Source organism: Periophthalmus magnuspinnatus, chromosome 3 (genome assembly GCF_009829125.3).
Source record: "Periophthalmus magnuspinnatus isolate fPerMag1 chromosome 3, fPerMag1.2.pri, whole genome shotgun sequence".
In the NCBI taxonomy this organism is placed as follows: Eukaryota; Metazoa; Chordata; class Actinopteri; order Gobiiformes; family Gobiidae; genus Periophthalmus; species Periophthalmus magnuspinnatus.
Genome location: NC_047128.1, coordinates 35,661,140 through 35,668,569, shown reverse-complemented (window position 1 = coordinate 35,668,569; position 7,430 = coordinate 35,661,140).

Below are 7,430 nucleotides of genomic sequence, written 5' to 3'. Positions count from 1 at the left end.
AAAAATACATGATAATAATAATAGAATAAATAATAATAATAATAATAATAATAATAGAATAAATAATAATAAAATAAAAATAAATAAATCCATACAAATATAATAATAATAATAATAATAATAATAATAATAATAATAATAATAATAATAATAATAATAATAATAATAATAATAATAATAATAGTGATGTTTCTGTATAAAGCACTTTTAGCAGTTCAATGTGCTTTTCCAGAATAAAAACATGAGATAATGATGTTATATGAAGTCTGTATAAATTGTATAAACCCACAGACTTCGAGAGGACAAAACCCCGTCGCACATGAGGACTGTCTGGAGAAGACACGCTGACCTCTTTAATGAGAGGCGGGAGCGCTAACCACTCTGCCACCGTTTACTGCCACATCAACAGTGACTTTGCAGATAAAGACGTTCACTGGGTAGATAGAGTTTTCAGGTTCATTTAATCACCAGCCCACTCACTTAATATAATAAAACTCCTAATTTTTAAATCTGTTTTTCAGTCGACACCCATGTTTTTCAAAGCCAAAGAGGACAGAGAGCGCACTGCACACAAGCTGGGGTTAATTAACACAATAATGGGCTCATTTGGCATCATTTCTGTTTTCTCTTCACTGCATTCTGTAACAAACAGCAGGCATTTCAGGAGAAACAGTAAGGATGTGTGGGTTGACTTAATGATTGGAAAAGTGTTTAATTATGCATTCATTTAAAAGAACAACACATTTGTACAGTTATGTCTGTGCAGAACTGTTATTTTTTGTAATACGGTAATGAAATTCTGAGAAAATACGACTTTTATTATTATTTATGTGCACAAAGTATATCACCTTATCTTTATGCTCCACAATATGGCATTAACTTATATTTATTTAACCTTTATTGCTATAAAAACCCTTCAAATATATATAATTTAATCTATACATGTGACCAGACTCGTTTCAGAATCAGAATCAGACTTTTATTGCCATTGTCAGTGAACACATCTCACAAACTAGGAACTTTCTTTGGTAATAAACATAAAACATGCAACATAAATCACTGAATAAGTACAAATAAGGGCATGCGTAAAGAAAAGATATGCTTAAAAATAAAATAAAATACTTAGAGTTAGATGTATACAACATTTATAATCCATTTCTCTCTGATCACATAAAGATAAAAGAGCTGCAGTGTGTTTTTTTTTTGTGTGTTTTGGCAGCGTTTATCGATCACAGCTGAATCTAAAACTAAATCATATCATTAGGTTTCCCTGTAAAGTATTTCCTCGCTGGTCTGCAGTGACAAAGGTGCTGACTTCACCTCTCCAGTCGCTCCTCAGGTCCATCATTTTCACAGCCTTTGCTTCAGCAGCTGCAGTTTAAAATTCCTCACATGTTTCACTCTGTACAATGAATCTATGCATTCATCTGAGCAGCCGGGGCATTTTTACCTTATATTACCCACACACGAGCTAAATGACTATTCATCCACCCCTGTGCGATGCATTATTCAGTGTGCGTCTTCTTTTATTAAAATCTCAAGGCAGTTGCATTGTTTTAGTGTCATGGATGTGCACGTGTGTGTGTGTGTGTGTGTGTTTGATACAAAGGCTGTGGACCATTAACTTTCTCTGCACCATCCTCTTTCTAATTTCATAAAGAAGACATTTTCCACCGCCTGCTGCTAAAGGTAAATAACAGAATAGAGGAGGTATTCAAGGATCATGTTGCATAACCTCTAATGACACAGGCACCTGAGAGGCATCCTAAAAAGGCCACAGGCTCTGCAGCTTTCTTCAGCAAAGGAAAATACATGTAAAAGGAAAAATGGCTGTAATCACATAAAAGAAGACATTTTGGTATGGGCTCCATTCAAAGTGTTCTGAGAGACCTTAGTAGTGTGAATGTGGCTAAAAAGACTTTGAATTTACTGCTTAGAAACCACACACAAACCATAAACGCAATGAAGCTCCTGTAAACCACTTACAGCCCAGTGTTATATAGTTACAGCATTGAGCAGGAGGCACAAAGCATCCTCTCCCATGACACTTTCACACTTCTGGTGGGTAGAAACCAGAATAAAACCACCACAAAATGTGTTGCTAAGAATATTTCCTCACCGCAGTCTGTCAGTGATTGACAGTGTCACTTTGGGCAAATCAAATGTGAAGTCAAAGTGACAGATTTTCATTGCAAATCCGATGTTCTTTTTAGGTAAAACTGCACCGTGATATGAAGAAATATGGACACAATCAAATGTGCATCACTTAAATCTATTCATTATTTGGTTTTGTGAGGTTTTACATTTTATTACAACATAGAGATCCATCGATATGTTTTTGGGGGATTTTTTGGACTGATCCTGATACTATTTGTTTCCAATATAGAGAAAAGTAATGACACTGTTGATATTTTTGGGTGAATATGTAAAGCACAGCAAGGCACGTTTATTTGTATCACACAATTCATACAAAATTCAAACATAATCATAAACAACTGTCATAAACTGAATGTTACGGACTAGTCCGTCAGTTTTTGGCCTTGCCTCCCAATTCCCAGATCCACCCACCGGCTGAGCCGCACCTGGAGCAGGTCAGCAATCAGCGTTGGATATAAACACCCGGAGCTGCGCACTCCACCAGCGACCAGTGGGTCCTCCGCTGCAGCATTTTTTCTGTGAACCATTTGTGTTTCTTTTTGTATTATCTAGTTTTACTTTGTACACTTTTTTGAGCACACTTTGTAAGAATAAATTTACTTTGATTGTTTTGACCACGTCTCCACGCTCTCACTTTTGTTCTACGCCCAGTTTTTTAACATCAACTCGTTGCGTGCCACTACCCCTGGACCAACTGGCACGTAACACTGAACATTAAAAGAGAAGAATCAGAATAAAAGCCTTTCAGTCATACGCACATGTGACCACTATTATATCATTTATGGAATCAGCGCATTAAGACACAAAACATGGATTTGACTGAAGTAAAAGAAAATGTCTCTGGCAAAAGTCCCAAAATAAGTTTGGTGAGATAATATTTAATTCACAAAAATAAAACCTTTTAAAACAACAACTTGTTCAATATTTGAATTTGTGTGAGAGAGTTCAGTTCATTCCTTTTTTTGAATTTAGTTCAGTTAAAAAATAATGAAAAATCTGTTTACAGTTTGTAATCACACGAGTCCAAAATAGGTTATTCCACGAGCTCAACATCAGTGCAGAGATCACAGTTTAGTCACATCAAAAAACCTGGCACTTGTGTTTTAAACTAGAATGTGTAAATAAGACTTAAAGTCGAGAAGAAACCGACCAGGCCAGAGCAGAGAGGTGTAGAGGGAGGGGTGGAGGAGCAGACAGGTGTAGAGGGAGGGTCAGAGGAGCAGACAGGTGTAGAGGGAGGGGTGGAGGAGCAGACAGGTGTAGAGTGAGAGGGGTGGAGGAGCAGACAGGTGTAGAGGGAGGGGTGGAGGAGCAGAGTGGGAGGGGTGGAGGAGCAGAGTGGGAGGGGTGGAGGAGCAGACAGGTGTAGAGCACTGATCAGGTAAGAGTAACCCCAGGGGTCAGGGGTCAGGGGTCACACACAGATAAACAGATTTGCTCAGCTAAACCTCAGGCCCATTTGGATAATTTAATTTACAATCCATCATTTAAATTTACTCAAAACTAATCCACAAAAAGAGCAGTGTGGTGTTTTCTTTTCACACTTCACTTTCGGCAGCAGGTCGGACAAAACTACAGTAAATATCGTCCTGCGCTGAGATCGAAGGCTGATAGCGACTCTAAAAAGTGTAAATATCTGCCCGACATATTTGACAACCAATATATGGTCCACAGCAAAAGAAAATTGAATTCTGACAACTGAATGAAAGTTTATCTTTATCTGAGTGAAACAAAAAAACCCTTCCAGTTCTGTGTCAAAGCCTGTGCGCTGCATATCAAAACCATCCCTCTCCTCCATCGAAAACAAACGACAGATTCAAATGTTATTTTCCAAACCATCTGGACGTCGCTCGCCTCCACACCTCCACCCCTGAGACCATCGTCTGGGGGTGAAACGTGAGCTGCACACACACACGGAGGAAGCGTTGCACCTGTTCCGTGGCCTTCACCTGCGTTAACCTCGTCTGCCGCGCTCTCACCTGGCCCGGCGCGTGGACTTCGCTTGTTTCCTGATCGTGACCTCTCTCCTCTCCAATCTCACACCCAGCATGAACTTTATGAGACTCGTGTGTTTGATTCTTTCGCCTCCTCGCAGCAGAAAGTCCAGGTCCACACTTTTAGCTCGGCGTGTGCACATATACCCCGAGTCTACACCGTCCTGCATTATTTACAATAAAGTTACTCGTCTGGTTTTGTTTGAATCGCAGTAAAACTCCACATACGGCTTTTTATCAACAAGCACAAGTGATATATTAAAATACTGATGGTGCTGTTGTTTTGAAATGACTTAAAATAAAAAATGAACAAACATCTAATCGTTCAATAATGTTACAAAGTGATATTTCTGCACTGTGGGTAATAATTATGCAATCCTTTTTGAGTTAAATCTCAATTCAAACATGCTTAGATTGTCAAAATATCATGTCTTTATACTAAAAATATGACTTATTTCTGTAATTTATAAACAGGAGCCATGGGGGAAAACCTCAAGCTACATGATTTTGGGATTTGAAGTGTCAGTCAGTTTCATTTGCAGCGTTTTAACTGATATATTTGGAGTTAAAGTGTCATGTTCACCTGTGCTGAGGGAGTTTAGGGCGTGGCACAGGTGTGGTCGTTGTCGTTTCTGTCCAGTAAAGGCACGGAAATGTTTAAAAATGAAGCGCAAAAGAAATAAAACGGGTGCTGTTAGGATTCACGTGAGTAAAAGATCAATTGCGCTGTTGTAATTATTGTTTTTCATGTAGTTTTTTTTTATAAAGAACCTGTGCCCGTCTTCATCTTTTTTCTAAACTGATGCACTGACGCAGCCCTGACATGTTTTCACTTCTGTCTAATGCACTCGGGTAAATACTTTTCGTACAAACAACAACCAAACCACTCTGAAAGTTGCAGAACCAGGACGAGCTCGCCTCACTTTCCCCGCTCGTCGTCTCTGTGATCCACGTGAGGCGAAGGAACAGAACAACATTAAAATGAATGATAATTGCAGCGTGTCCCAGGTGACTGCAGAGGAAGCACTCTGAGCGAGCTCTGTCCACATCCGGCTGTAAACGACTCACAGCACAACACTAACACAATGTAACGCTGTGTGTGGGCGTGGAAACACAACACGGGGCTGTTCTGCTTTTATTTATGTATTTATGTGTTTCTTTTGTCTCAAAAAATCAAGCGTTAATTAACCTTCACTATTAAAAACTCATTAATTTACAAGAACAGACAGGTGTGAATCTGTGGTGTGTGTTTGTATATGTGTGTGTCTATGTGTATTATGTGTTTTTCATATATATGTGTGTGTTTTCTTGTATATAAATGAAAAACCATCTGTGTGTTTTGTGTTTTTCCAGGAGGAGTGTCTGAGGAGAATGCAGAGGCAGAGTTACAGCAGCACCTACTGGTTGTATAAATAAATGCATGAATTGTTTGTGTAACCTATTGTTGTTTAGCTCTGTTTCTGTTTTAGTCCATTTTTTATGTTTTATGAAGGAGCAGTATGTTTAGTTTTCTCATCCAGGTGCAACAACCGTGGAATAAACACCACGATAAACTCGACGTGGTGTTTTGTAGCTTTAATGTGGACTCCTCAACATGACCTGGAGTGAAAACTGTGGTCAAAAACACAGAAAAAGTAAAAAATATTCAGTTTACATGAATTATTGAACAGGACGACCATCACCTCCGTGCAGTCTCCATGAGCAGTGACCGTCCACACGTCACATTTCTATATTACAATCATCATCCCCTTTAACCAAAATTATTTAAAAACTGCATGAAATAAACATAAGCTCCTGTATTACGAATTAAAGTAACTTACAACATTGTTTCATCAGTTCTTAACATGTGTCTTCCCTTTTTCTAATTGGTTAACAAAACAGGAAGTGATGCACCTGACTTTGTATAAACTTTATCGACAACCAAACTGAACAGATAACGTAATGAAGATTAAACAAGACAGTTTGTGACGCCTCTGCTCAAGGGTCCACTGTACCTGATGTTTTACTCGCTTTACTTGGCGTTTATAACATTAAACTCGTCTAAGTGGAGTTCCAGGTCAGACAGAGACGTGACCCGCTGTTGGTCGATGGTGTAAAACTGACAGATGGACACTCGTCTACACCTGCTGTGCCTTTTACTCATAAATATACTTCCAGATGTGTCCTTGAGCTGGAAATTAGTCTTCATATAAAAATCAAAGCATTAACCAAACTCCCACTCCTGTTTGCACGAAGGAGTTTAGTCTGAACACAAAAACACTCCCTGTTTTAAGAGTCAGAGGCGCCATAATACCATATGGTGCACTGAACGATCTTTAATCCCCCCCGCTAAGCAAATAAATTGAAAGTGTGCAAAGATTATTATTGATTCTTCGGAGGTTCTTTGTGCTCTTGACAGACGGCTCATTCAATTTACCTGCCTGCACCTCATTTTACTACCTGTGATTTCATCGATGCCCTCTCCTCCTCGTTCTCTGCTCTGAGGACGTCGAGGAAGAGGAGGAGATAGAAGAGCGTCTGTGCCCTAATACAACCAATCGTATTTTCACTGCGGCTCGATGCTTAAACGTGTATGAGAAAAGCTAAATTTGAAGTTTCGTTTTGAAGAGAGGAAGGTAGAATTCTTTTTCGGCCTTGGACTTGTTTTGCATATGGCCCAGGCAGTTATCACACAGACTGATACACGGATGAATAGAGTCCAGTGTGAATTCATGACTCTTCACCGCACAGAACAACTACTGCTATTTCACATCAACACCACATATAAAATACTGTTTCCACAACACGCAAAACGCACAAAACAATCACTAACTTTCTTTTTATCCCTGTGTTTGCATCACTTTAATACCAAAACAAAACAATGTGAAGGAAAAGGGCTCACCAGCTGCCGTCTCCATGGAGATATTGTGCTTAAATGTTTCACAATATGCTATTCATAGTCACGAAACACCTTGAAAAACAAAAAAACAAAATCATTATTATAACCATGAGCAGGGGCAGGGTCGCCTCTCAACAGATCTGACTCGTAGCTTGGAGCGTCCTTCATCTGCTCGTTGCCATGTGGACTGGTTTGTTTAATGCCGCACTGTGGAGGATTCTAGACAAAGTGAGAACATGTCCGTGGGGATGAGGAGGTACAGAGGACGTTTAAGAGGAGATGTTGTGCTGTTTTTTACTTCATTTTTCAGTTCAATTTAGTTTTTCACAACATAAGGCACAAACACACACACATGTAGCATACACACATGCACATTTACATACTACACATACTTCTGTTTA